The sequence below is a fragment of the Macaca fascicularis genome, chromosome 10 (genome assembly GCF_037993035.2).
Source record: "Macaca fascicularis isolate 582-1 chromosome 10, T2T-MFA8v1.1".
In the NCBI taxonomy this organism is placed as follows: domain Eukaryota; kingdom Metazoa; phylum Chordata; class Mammalia; order Primates; family Cercopithecidae; genus Macaca; species Macaca fascicularis.
In genome coordinates this window covers 118,291,116-118,305,164 of record NC_088384.1, presented here as the reverse complement: position 1 = coordinate 118,305,164, position 14,049 = coordinate 118,291,116, and the positions used below count along the sequence as shown (strand labels likewise).

General features: G+C 51.5%; 1 protein-coding gene across 2 annotated transcripts in view; it reads right to left on the bottom strand.

The window, feature by feature from the left end:
- OSBPL2 (oxysterol binding protein like 2) overlaps positions 1-14,049 on the bottom strand; it is a 58,703-nt gene that overhangs the window by 39,946 nt on the left and 4,708 nt on the right. The window lies entirely within an intron of this gene.

Here is a 14,049-nt window from a genome sequence, read left to right as displayed (position 1 = left end):
CTTCCAGAAGTTTCGTGGTTTAAAAACATTTTAAAAATACCCATTCACCATCCTAAACTCAATCTAAATTACATGTAAGCAAATTAGTAAAATAAATTATCACATCACAAACATGACTTCAAAAAGTAAATGAAAGGAAGCATTTATAACATAAGATCAATCAATGAATAACAGACCAATAAGTCACTCCTATAAGAAGAGTTGTTTCTAAAAAGCATTATCAGCTGGGCATGGTGGCTCACGCCTGTACTCCCAGCACTTTGGGAGGCCGAGGTGGGCAGATCACTTGAAGCCAGGAGCTTGGGACCAACCTGGCCAATATGGTGAAACCCTGTCTCTACTAAAAATATAAAAATTATCCAAGCGTGGTGGCGCACGCCTGTGGTCCCAGCTACTTGGGAGGCTAAGGCAGGAGACTCTCTTCAACTCAGGAGGTGGAGACTGCAGTGAGCTGAGACTGTGTCACTGCACTCCAGCCTGGGTGACAAAGTGAGACTTTGCCTCAAAATAAACAAATAAATAATTAAAATAAATAAAAATAACATTAAAAGCATTATCTACAGTTACGTAAGAAAACAATAAAACATTAATTTGGGAAAAGTCATGGGAGCAGGCAGGGTGTGGTGGCTCATGCCTGTAATCCCAGCATTTTGGGAGGCCAAAGCAGACGGATCACTTGAGGTCAGGGGTTCAGAGACCAGCCTGGACAACATGGTGCAACCCCGTCTCTACTATAAATACAAAAATCAGCCAGGCATGGTGGCAGGCACCTGTAATCCCAGCTACTCGGGAGGCTGAGGCAGAAGACACGCTTGAACCCGGGAGGCGGAGCTTGCAGTGAGCCAAGATCACGCCACTGTACTCCAGCCTGGGCAACAGAGCGAGATTCCATCTCAAAAAAAAAAAAAAAAAAGTCACGGGGGCAGCCAGAACGCAGGTTAGCTTCAGCGAGGCGTTCAGCATCCGAGGTTCAAACACAGCGCAGGAAGTTTTGCTGAAAATCATTGCAAACATTCACCAGAGGCTGGAACAAATGGCTGTATAAGTAAACGGAAAATTATGTCGAAAATTTCACATCTACCTGAAACCAACATCAATTCTAGAGAATTGAGACTGCTATGTAAGTTAGCTGCTACCAGGATAAACTGAAGTAAACTTACATTTTCTCACAACTACCTTAGCTCAATATTCCAGAACTCATGCCTATTAGTGTCTCCCATCGGGAAAAGCAGCGTTGGATGAACGACAAGAGAAGGAGGCCAAAATCAGCATCCTTACTTGTGTCAGAAATACAAAAACCAGCCCAGAGCTCTCTGCACAGTTCTGAGGGTGAGGGTGCCAGGGGCGAGAACGACTCCCAGTGCTGGGCAACCCCCCAAGCGGCTCATCCTGCAGCCCTGCCATAGCCGCACGGGGCAGCAGTAGCTGCTTCTCTCCAGACAACAGGACGGCCACCACCTCCCCTGAGACTCTCCGGTGTCTCCCAGTTCGTCTCTCCCTCCCAGCCAGCCTGAGGCAGCCCCTGAAGGCCGGCGCAGACAGCCCTGCTCACGGCCAAGGTGTGCTTGCCCTTGCAGGCAGGAGAAGTCGCTGTCTCTCACTCAGGTCCCCCTCACAACTGCAGCGATGTGCTTCCCTCTTCAGAGCCACGGAGGAGCCAGGGCTCCCTGAGGAGACGTGGCTGAATCCAGGACTGGGCTCCTCTTGCCATGGTAGCAAGGAAGCTGCCCAGGAAGACTGGGGTGTAGAGTTGGAATGTGCATCCCTGCAAACACACGCTGAAATCTGACTGCCCATGTGACAAGGCTAGGAAGTGGGGCCTTTTGAGAGGTGGTGGGACTGTGAGGGCTCTGCCCTCAGGAATGGCTTAATGCTGTTTTATAAAAGGGTCTGTTATAAAAGGGTGAGTCAGCCGTGCGTGGTGGCTCACGCCTGTAATCCCAGCACTTCAGGAGGCCAAGGTGAGCGGATCACTTGAGGTCAAGAGTTCCAGACCAGCCTGGCCAACATGATGAAACCCTGTCTCTACTAAAAAAAATACAAAAAAATTAGCCGGGCATGGTGGTAAGCGCGTGTAATCCCAGTTACTTGGGAGGCTGAGGCAGGTGAATCGCTTGAACCCAGGAGGCAGAGGTTGCAGTGAGCCGAGATCACACCACTGCACTCCAGCCTGGGCAACAAGAGCGAAACTCCATCTCAAAAATAAATAAATAAATAAATAAATAAATAAATAAATAATAAATAAAAGGGTGAGTTTGGCCCCCTTTTGTGTGCTCTCTCCTCCCTCCCTCTGCCTCCCCCTCCTTCTCCCTCCCTTTCCTTCTCTTCTCTCTCTCCCTCCCTCCCTCTCTTCCCTCCTCTCTTGCCCTTCCACCTTCTGCCATGGGATGACAGCAAGAAAGCCCTCAGCAGACACCAGCACCTTGAACTGGACTTCCAGACTCCAGAACGAGGCGCCTGCACAATGCTGCTCATTCTAAACTGCCCAGCCTGTGGCATTGCTGTAGCAGCACAACACAGCCTATGCCAGGGGCTCTCGTTGAATGACGCAGGATGAACCTACGGAAGCTCCCACAAGAAAGAGGAGACAATCTGAGCACCAGTATACGAGAAGAGGCTGAAACACAGTGAATACATTCAAGTCCAGAGTTCCTAAGATACTAAAAAGGAGATTAACTGGTCATGTTGGATGATGCCAGTAAGTCCACAAGTTATTTTGAAACTGGCAAACAAGGGGACAGCATCCTGCCTTCCCTACACACACTGCTGTGCCACTGTCGCCAGCTAACAGGTGAGGAAATTGCGCTTTATGGAAGCACCCCAGCAAACAGATGAACAAGGCACACAGGTTCGTGACCATCATCATTAGATGACACTGGGAAATTCATGTATCCAGGCATTGACCCCCAAGAGACGGCCTCGGGTGCCTCCCGGGGAGAGATCACATTGCCACTGCTGAAACAGTCTTGCCAGGAACACTAAGCCCAGGTTTGCCCAGCTTCTAGCTTTATCTACTAACGTGGTCTGGATGTGTTCCCACCACCAAACCTCCTGTTGAGATGTGATCCCGGTGCTGGACGTGGGTCTGACAGGAGTGTTTGGGTCACGGGAGTGGATCCCTCACGGCTTGGTGCCGTCCTCCTGGTCCTGGGCAAGGATGAGTTCCCATGAGATCTGCTTGTTTAAAGACGTCTGGCACCTCCCACACCCTCTCTCACTCCTCCTCGCGCCACGTGAGGCGCCTGCACCCACTTCGCCTTCCACCATGAGTAAAAGCTCCCTGAGGCCTCCCCAGAAGCTGAGCAGATGCCGGCGCCATGTTTCCCGTATGGCAGAACCATGACCTAATTAAACTACTTTTCCTTATCAATTTCCCAGTCTCAGGTATTTCCTTATAGCAACACAGGAACAGCCTAACACACCTCCCAACTTAGGGAAGCACAGCGACCAGAGGCCACGGGGACACGGCAGCAGCACCTGGACCGCGGGTGCCTCGCCCAGCAGACCCGGCCTCCGCAGGAAATCAACCACACTGAAAAAGCAGGCGCCCAGGAGGAGAAAGGAAACCTCGTGACCTTGACCGAGTGGCTACTTCGTGGGCGTGGGCACACCATGTTCGACTACATGCCAACGTGGGGATGCAATCAGCAAAACCCACGCACGAGCAAGCCCAGAGTCTCCAACAAATCAATTACAAGGACAGAGGGAGAGGGAGAGGGAAGGCTTCTCACCATCTTGATTATGGTGATGTTTTCAAGGGTGCACATGCGTATCAAAACCTATCATACATGTTACACGTGAGCAATTTATCATATGCCAATTATACCTCAAAAAAGCTATCTTTAAAAAAAAGACATACCAGCCAGGTGCGGTGGTTCCCGCCCGTAATCTCAGCACTTTGGGAGGCTTAGGCAGGTGGATCGCTTGAGCCCAGAGGTCGGGTATCAGCCTGAGCAACATGGCAAAACCCCATCTCCACAAAACACACAAAAATTAGTCGGGTGTGGTGGTGCGCCCACCTATGGTCCCAGCTACATGGGAGGCTGAAGTGGAAGGATCACTTGAGCCTGGGACATCAAGGTTGCAGTGAGCCATGGTCACACCACTACACTCTAGCCTGAGCGACAGAGTGAGACCCTGTCTCCAAAAAAAAAAAAAAGGCAGACCAATTAAAATGATGTTTGAAGCAGGATTCAAACAAGGCCTACACATAGGCAGATAAGATTTGATGGAGACATTTATAAGACAGTGGAAATCTGAATAGAGTAAGTATCTGATGGTAGGAGGATTCCTGCTCATTTTTAAGATGTCACAATAGGCCGGCCGTGGTGGTTCACGCCTGTAATCCCAGCACTTCGGGAGGCCGAGGCAGGAGAATCGCTCGAACCCAGGAGGAGGAGGTTGCAGTGAGCCGAGATTGCACCATTGCACTCCAGCCTGGGCAACAAGAACGAAAATCTGTCTTTAAAAAAAAAAAAAAAAAAGGCACGATAGTATGAATATCTTTTTGAGAGAACCCTAAAAAAAAATCCACTGCTCTGCACTATGTGAAAAGCCTCCCGGAATAGAAAGCAAGTTAGAATTAGAAACCATTTTGTTCTCCCTTTTGCTTGCTTTTTTTTTTTTTTTTTTTTTTTTTTTGAGACAGGGTCTTGCTCTGTCATCTAGGCTGGTGTGCAGTGGTACAATCACAGCTCACTGCAGCCACGACCTCCAGGGCCCAAGCCATCCTTCCACCCCCACCTCCCGAGTAGCTGGGACCACAGGCACGCACGACACGCACCATCACACCCGGCTGATTGTTTAAAAAACCGCTTGTAGGGACAGGGTCTCTCTATTTCGCCCAGACTAGTGCTGAACTCCTGGACTCAAGCAATCCTCCCAAATCAGCCTCCCAAGGTGCTTGGACTCCAGGTGTGAGACACCGCACCCGGCCCGCTTGCCTTTTTTGAAATGCTTCCCTGCCTATAACAAAAGTCCTAATGTCAAAGGTAAATCAATCACAGCTTATGGAAAATCTTTAAAATGAGGATCAAGATGTCAGACACAAGCTTGGCTGGACAACCGAGACACCAACATCGCCTGTTTCTGTGTGTGCGCTGCGTGGCCCAACCAAGACCAAAGACCCCCTTGGGGAGGCCTTTTCCATCAACCTCCGAAGAAGCACCCAGAGGTCACAGGGCCCTTGACCCCCACATCTGCACGTGCGACAGTGAATTCCAACACAGCCTCCAGGTCACTCCTGAAGGAGCTGCGGTAACAGGCACCATGCCCTGCGTCTCCTTCTATATTTACCAAGGCCCAGAAAAATGAAGAGGCCTTATCCAGAGCCCATACAACCACCCAACTATAGAGGCAATCAGTGCAGGACAACGATGATCCTCTTCATTCATTCAACACACATTCACAGAGAGCTGACCTGGCGCCAGGCCTTGAAGTGGAAACTGTGGTGGTCCTGCCCTCATGAAGCCAGTCACGAAGGTGCTCCCAGGAGAGCCCTTCCTGGGCAAGTCTCTAAGGGGGCAACCCTGGGGCTGAGCTCAGAGTGAGCCTTGGGGGCAGGGAGAAAAGACAGGAGGACCAGGGCGTGCTGGAAAGCACAGATGGCCCCATGGGGTCAAGGAGTGCCTGCCCCAGCCAGGACCTCAGTCCCTCCTCCCATCTGCCCACCTCTGGACTTCTCAGAGGCCTGGGTAGGGCCGGGCACACTGGCTCAGGCCTGTAATCCCAGCACTTTGGGAGGCTGAGGCGGGTGGATTGCCTGAGGTTGGGAGTTCAGACCAGCCTGATCAACATGGAGAAACCCCTTCTCTACTAAAAATACAAAATTAGCCGGACGTGGTGGCCCATGCTCATAATCCCAGCTACTGGGGAGGCTGAGGCAGGAGAATTGCTTGAACCCGGGAGGCAGAGGTTACAGTGAGCTGAGATCGCTCCAGTGAACTCCAGCCTGGGCAACAGAGGCTGTTTATTTTGTTAATAAATAAATAAAAATTTAAAAAGTAAAATAAAATAATTCTAAAAAGCAAAAGTTAGGCTTCATAATTGAGTACTCTATAAAAGTTGAGGAATATACAGAAAGTTAAATGTTTAGCGACTGGGCACGGTAGCTCATGCCTGTAATCCCAGCACTTTGGGAGGCTGAGGCAGGTGGATCATGAGGTCAGGAGATCGAGACCATCCTGGCTAACACGGTGAAATCCCATCTCTACTAAAAATACAAAAAATTAGCCAGGCGTGGTGGCGGGCGGCTGTAGTCCCAGCTACTCAGGAGGCTGAGGCAGGAGAATGGCGTGAACCCGGGAGGTGGAGCTTGCAGTGAGCCAAGATTGCACCACCGCACTCCAGCCTGGGTGACAGAGCGAGACTCCGTCTCTAAAACAAAACAAAACAAAACAAAACAAAAAAAGCATTAGGAAGGCAGAGTTTATTTCCTGAATATGCTCTTCCACGCGCAGATCTCACTTCGCACTCAGAAAACAATCCCCAGAGAGAGTATTTCAAGAACAAACTTTGCTGGGGTTTTCTGTCTGTTTCAATGGGCTCTTTTCTGGTCAACTTCTCCCTTTTTTACTTCTAGAGAAAACCTCGGGGCCTGAGTCTATGCTGAGCATCTTTGCTGGCCTCTTGCCCTTTCTCCTTCTCCAGTAAGAGGTTTTTTTTTTTTTTGCGGGGAGAGGGGGCACTTCCTCGGCCCCAAGGGCACCACCCCTGCAGGCCCCAGCGAGTCTCAGTTCCCCTAACCCAGGGGACCCACCAGTCCCTTGAAAAGGACCCCAGCACACTTTCTTTAAGGTGCCGTCCCCATCCCACCAGGATCTCAAAATATCCTAACACTGGTATGAAGACTTGGACTCAAGACTTACAAACCCATCTCTATGTTTTTCTCAGATCTGGGCTCTGCGCGGTGGCTCACAACTATAATCCCAACACCTTGGGAAGCCGAGGTGGCAGATGGCTTGAGCCTAGGAGTTTGAGACCAGCCTGAGCAACACAGTGAGATACTGTCTGTACAAAAAACAAAATAAAGTAAATTAGCTGGGCACAGTGGCACGTGCCTGTAGTTCTAGCTACTTGGGAGACTAAGGCAGAAGGACTACTTGACCGCAGGGGTTGGAGGCTGCAGTGAGCTACAATTGCACCACTGCACTCCAGGCAGGGCAACAGAACAAGACCCTGTCTCTTAAAAAATAAATAAACAAAGCAGATCTGAAGGTTCAGGAAGTCGGTGAATGAGACTGGGGATCCGGTGTTGACTACCACGGGCGACCTGCTGAAAGTTCAATTACACGTTGTTACTCCGCCCATCAGAAATAGGCAGGGCACCCCGGATATGCTGGACACACAGAGAGCACTGATCACATGAAGATTCTAAAATCACTTCTGAGGTTAAATATCAACTCTAAGTTTAAATTATTGAAAATAATATAAGTTCTGCCCGGGCACGATGGCTCACGCCTATAATCTCAGCAGTTTGGGAGGCCGAGGTAGGCAGATCACCTGAAGTCAGGAGTTCGAGATCAGCCTGGCCAACATGGTGAAACCCTGTCTCTACCAAAAAATACAAAAAGTAGCCAGGCATGGTGGCACGCGTTTTGATCTCAGCTACCCAGGAGGCTGAGGCGGGAGAATCACTTGTACATGGGAGGCAGAGGTTGCAATGAGCCAAGATTTAGCCACTGCACTCCAGCCTGGGCAACAGAGCAAGACCCTGTCTCAAAAAAAAAAAAAAAAAAAAAAGAAAAAGAAAGAAAGAAAAGAAGGCCGGGCGTGGTGGCTCAAGCCTGTAATCCCAGCACTTTGGGAGGCCGAGGCGGGCGGATCACAAGGTCAGGAGATCGAGACCACAGTGAAACCCCGTCTCTACTAAAAATACAAAAAATTAGCCGGGGCCGGGCGCGGTGGCTCAAGCCTGTAATCCCAGCACTTTGGGAGGCCGAGACGGGCGGATCACGAGGTCAGGAGATCGAGACCATCCTGGCTAACACGGTGAAACCCCGTCTCTACTAAAAAATACAAAAATCTAGCCGGGCGAGGTGGCGGCGCCTGTAGTCCCAGCTACTCAGGAGGCTGAGGCAGGAGAATGGCGTGAACCCGGGAGGCGGAGCTTGCAGTGAGCCGAGATCCGGCCACTGCACTCCAGCCTGGGCAACAGCGTGAGACTCCGTCTCAAAAAAAAAAAAAAAAAAAAAGAAAGAAAGAAAGAAAGAAAAGAAAAAAAGAAAATATAAGTTTATTTAATAATTTAAAAATACATCAGCAAGCAGAGCTAACAAATAAACAACTGTGCACAGAGCCCTATGTGGCGTTTTGCTGAAAGGGAAAACATTCCCACTGTTAGCAAGGACAGGGCTCTGTCTTAGAAAGGACCCTAAGGGGCCGGGCGCGGTGGCTCACACCTATAATCCCAGCACTTTGGGACGCCAAGGTGGATGGATCACAAGGTCAGGAGTTCGAGAACAGCCTGGCCAATATGGTGAAACCCCATCTCTACTAAAAATACAAAAATTAGCCGGGTGTGGTAGCAGGTGCCTGTAGTCCCAGCTACTTGGGAGGCTGAGGCAGGAGAACAGCTTGAACCTGGGAGGAGGAGGTTGCAGTGAGCCGAGATCACGCCACTGCACTCCAGCCTGGGCAACAGAGTGAGACTCCAGCTCAATAAAGAAAGAAAACAAAGAAAATAAATAAAGAAAGGACCCTAAGGAAACCATCCAACCTTCCACTTCAAAGAATGCTCCTCCTCCTCACAGTTCAAAGCCACGTGTCAGAAACTTTCCAACTCATTCCCGTGGGGATCACACTGTGGTCAGGCACGGCCAGGGAGCTACAGCCCCTCGGTCCCCATGGCCCCGCTGAGCTTCGCAGGGAGGCAGCTGGGGCATGGGGGCAGCAATCATAAGCCAAGGTGCCAGGGCAGCCCCAGGGAATGGGTTCCACAGGCCCGGTTCTGCCCCACAAGAGGTCACATCCAGCACAGCCACAGAGCAAGCGACCCCAGAGGACCCACAGGAAGATCTTCAGTGTCTCAGCCAAGAGGTAAGCTTGGCCACCCCGACACTCGCTTAAGCCAATGTGCACATCAAACCAGCTTCCAGGGCCAAGCAAAGTTCCCGGTGCAGCATCGCGTGCTGAAGAGCACCTGCCATCCGCTCAAGGTCAAGGCTGACACGTGAGCCCAACTACAGTGCAGAGAAGAACCAGGTCAGGCTGAGATCGGCCAAGGAGCAAACCAAAGCCACTGTCACATCCCTGCAGGACTTCTCCTTCCCCAGAGCAGTCGGCGACCTGGCAGGGCCTAACCTGGCCACTCAAACGCTTGGAAAGATGCTCCCATAACGCTGCGAGGTTGCCAGAGCACCAGGAAGGGAAACAAGTGTCACCTATGAGCATCAGAGTCACCAAGTTTAACATAATGGACAGAATTAGCTCTCTGTGGCAATTAAAGAACAGAAGGTCTCCCAGATCAAGGCTGGAGGATGGGAACATGAAATCACTGAGGGCAAGACAAAGCCTGCTGTGACATGAACACACCCAGGGAGAAGCTGGTGTGAGACACCTGCGCCTCCGTGTGGCACTGAAGAGGAGGGGCAGGGGCTGAGGGGCAGGGGCTAAGGGGCAGGGGCGCAGCTCTCTTCACCCAGCACCTTCTGAGCCCTGGGGCAGGAGCGACCAATCAGGGCCTCTCTGACACCTCATCCCTCCCTGAGTGTCCAAGCCTTGCGTCGGCAACGCTTCTCAGCTAGTATTTCAGCCTTGACACACCCACTTTGCAAACTCAGCCCACACACCACCCGAATGCCTAGAGGCCCTCGGCCCACTGACACCCAGCTGGCCACCAGGCCACAATCTCGTTTCTTTTGCAAAAAAACAAAACTTAACTAAAACAAAGACTCAACATCTCACAGCTTCAGAGCTGAGTTGCAGACTCTCCTATGGCACTGGAAATGTCATCTGTCCAGTGTAGTCCCCGCAGACCACAGGTGGCTACAAACACTTGAAATGTGGCGGGTGTGAGGGGAGGGAGAAGTGAATGCTCGATGCTAATCAGCTAAATTGACTTCACTTCAACAGCCACCCACGGCAGTGGCATCCATCCTGGACACAACGTCTCGGGGCCCCATGGGGCTCAGCCATCACGAGACCCTGCCCTGCCTGTGCCCAGCCCCACCAGAGGGTGGAGGAAGATGGAGGCGGCGGCAGCAGCAAGAGCAGGGGGCTTTGCCAGTCCCAGGCGCAGGTCCAGGCCTCTGTGAGGAGACGCGGGAATGACAGCCGGCCCGTGCCACAGCTACCTCTCAAACACCAACCCCACAACGATGGAGTGCCATCAAGGATGCCGCCAGGCCAGGCCCCATTCCTCCTTCCCAGACCTCCCTGGATTGCTCCGTCTGTGCTCACTGAAACACACTTTCTGCCAATTGTTGAGAAAAAAAAATCAAGTCTTAATATTCCTGTCATTGTAAAAGCTTAATGGTTATTTTTACAGATTTTGTGTAAATTTAGAATCAAATAAACAAGTCATATGCCATTCACAACAATAACCTTTCTTAAAAAGGGAGACGTGCATGGCTGTCTGTCCTCGTCACCATCTGCAGCCCGTCACGAGTGAGGCACGCACGACTGGCCGCTCGGGCCTTTGCCCTTAAATGCACTGTGTTTTGGTGGCAATGGGATGGAATCAAGAGTGACCTTTATTGAACACTGGTTCTTGATCCTTTAGCCAAATAAGGTTAAGTCCAACTGCATCCGAAGCTCCAGGAGACAGCCGTTCTGAGCGCAGACCAGCTGCCTCTAGGTCTGCGCTGTTTAACCTGAACAACCTCTCCGCTTTCTTCAGGTCTGTATGGTTTTTCTTAGTGTCAGGCTATATGTGGCTCATCACAAAATCAGCTACCTAACACCACACAGAATGTAACATCTCTTAGCTGAAGAACAGGTTTCAGGCTGGGGGCAGTGGGTCATGCCTGTAATCCTAGCACTTTGGGAAGCCAAGGCAGGTAGATCACTTGAGGTCAGGAGTTTGAGACCAGCTGGGCAACATGGTGAAACCCTGTCTCTACTAAAAATACAAAAAAATTACAGGTGGCACACACCTGTAGTCCCAGCACTTTGGGAGGCCGTGGTGGGCGGTTCACTTGAGGTCAGGAGTTCCAGACCAGCCTGGGCAACACGGCAAAACCCTATCTCTACTAAAAATATAAAAAGCCGGGCGCGGTGGCTCAAGCCTGTAATCCCAGCACTTTGGGAGGCCGAGACGGGCGGATCACGAGGTCAGGAGATCGAGACCATCCTGGCTAACACGGTGAAACCCCGTCTCTACTAAAAATACAAGAAAATTAGCCGGGCGAGGTGGCGGGCGCCTGTAGTCCCAGCTACTCGGGAGGCTGAGGCAGGAGAATGGAGTGAACCCGGGGGGCGGAGCTTGCAGTGAGCCGAGATCGCGCCACTGCACTCCAGCCTGGGGCACAGAGCAAGACTCTGTCTCAAAAAAAAAAAAAATATATATATATATATATATATATATATATATATATATATATATAAAAACTTACAGGTGGCACACGCCTGTAGTCCCAGCTACTCGGGGAGGCTGAGGCACAAGAATCACTTGAACCCGAGAGGCGGAGGTTGCAGTGAGCCGAGATTGTGCCACTACACTCCAGCCTGGGTGACAAAGCAAGACACCGTCTCAAAAAAAAAAAAAGAACAGGTTTCAGCCCTTTATCCTAAGACACCAGCGTGTACACACAAATGGCCCAACGCTGACTCAGAAAGGCCCTGTGCTGAGCGTGCCAGCCAGGCAAACTTGCCAGGCGCACCTGAAGGTTCTGAATCGGTCTGCAATTCATGCAGGAACAGTTTCTACACTGGGGAAAGGTAGGTGAACCTCTCACACTGTGAGACAGCAGCACCCCCACTGTTTACCATTCTCCACGCCAAGAGGGCGACCTTGAGAGGCAGGCAAAGGTGAGCCCAGCTTGGTCCCAAAAAGCAGCGATGGGGAGTGGCAATACTTCCCACTGGGCCTCGTGGCCAATGTGGCCCGACATCCCGGAAGTGGCACCTAGCACCCCACTCACCACAGTCAACTCCCTCAAGTCTTGTCGCTGACTTAACTGCTTCTTGTGGAATATCAACAAAAGAAAATACATCACGCACCTCGAGGAACATTACCTTGTAATGTAGTACAACGTATTTCCAAACACACAAGATGAATGCAAGCTCTTCTGTACAAAAACATTTGTTTTAATCAACCTCCTCCTTATGCAACACAATAAAAAACTGTTCCACGAGACTGGAAGGCAATGGACAGGGCACATGCCCCACAGCTCACAGATACCCTGCTCTCAGAAAGCCACGCTGGAGGGCAGAGCGGGCACTCCGAGGGCAGCAGTAGCGCTGGTCAGCTCCCCACCAGCCACCACTGTGTATCTCTGATGATCAAAACCAACGGCCCTGAGAGCAGCTCAGCCTGCGGCTGTGGCTAGAGGAGAAGGAGACGCCTTGTACCCACATCTCACATCCCAGCAGGGGCCACAGCGGGCAGCGGACTCGGTGAGGGAGCGGGAGGAAAATTAAGACAGCAGAGGGAAGGGAGTGTGCTGGGTGAGAGGATGCTGTCCTGCAGGGCTCCTGGCCATCCCCAGAGCACCTGCCCAGCCAAGGAGTGGCTGGTTGGCTAGAGTGCCTCCTTGCCCGCTGGCCGCCTCCTTCTCTGTGGCCTCAGTTCCAGGCCCTCCTCACCATCGTGCCCATCTTCATTCTGCACAGCCCTAACGGGTCCCACTGTGCTGAGAAAACTGTCACCCTAACATCAGAGCTGCCCACGCGGCTGCCAACCATACTTCCTAAGCACCTACAGGCTGGGCTGCAAATCAAGGTCAGGGAAAACCATGAATCTCTAATCCCCCTAACCTCTGCAAAAATAAAAAATGTTTTAAAAATTAAAAAATAAAAAAAAAAAAACAGGAAAAAAAATTTGTGTTCATTTTTTTTCCCCAGAACAATGACCCAGATTATTCATATTCATGAAGTTCTCAAAGGGGTCCTTGATCTAAAAAAGGGTCCTGACCCCGCAGTGGGCCTCCAGCACTTGGACTCCCTGCCGAGGACCCACCCCAGACCCCCTGAGGTTGTTAAACACGTGTCTTCCTGGGCCCCTCTTTTTTTTTTTTTTTTTTGAGACGGAGTCTCGCTCTGTCGCCCAGGCTGGAGTGCAGTGGCGCGATCTCGGCTCACTGCAAGCTCCGCCTCCTGGGTTTACGCCATTCTCCTGCCTCAGCCTCCTGAGTAGCTGGGACTACAGGCGCCCGCCACCGCGCCCGGCTAATTTTTTGTATTTTTAGTAGAGACGTGGTTTCACCGTGGTCTCGATCTCCTGACCTTGTGATCCGCCCGCCTCGGCCTCCCAAAGTGCTGGGATTACAGGTGTGAGCCACCGCGCCCGGCCGAACCCGCACTTTTAAAAAGTTCCCCCGGCTTTTCTGATGAGAAGCAGGGGTGAAAACTCCATGATGTTAACCCAGGAGCCTTCTCCCCTGACGGCTGAACCAGTGCAGAGGCGGAGCTGCCGGACGGGAGCTGTGGGGCAGGTGCTGGGGCTCCTCAGCTGCCTCTACACTGGGACCCCTCCCCTGGCCCCAGTTCAGGCACCGCCCCAGCTCTGCTTCCACTCAGGTGTTCCAGCATTTCTCACAGGTGAGACTTACTTGGAAGACAGGTGATGATTACAGCGAGACTCCTGGCTCTGCCATATCATCAAGAGAGGCCAAGCCAGAGCCAGGGCGCTCGCAGGAGCTCACCACCACAAATCCAGCCCATGTCCTCTTTCATAAGAAGAGGGTAGCCCCACGCCCCGCACACACCTGACACCTGCCATCATTATCGCCATCATTATCGGAGTCACCGAAATGTCACTGAATCACAGTCACCCTGGTTTTAAGGCAAAAACGGAAGCCGCTGTCCGGCCCAGCACAGTGGCACGAGGTCCCAGGTTACAGCAGGCTCTTTCTCATGCTCAGCCTTGGATCAGCCTTAGGTTTATTCAGT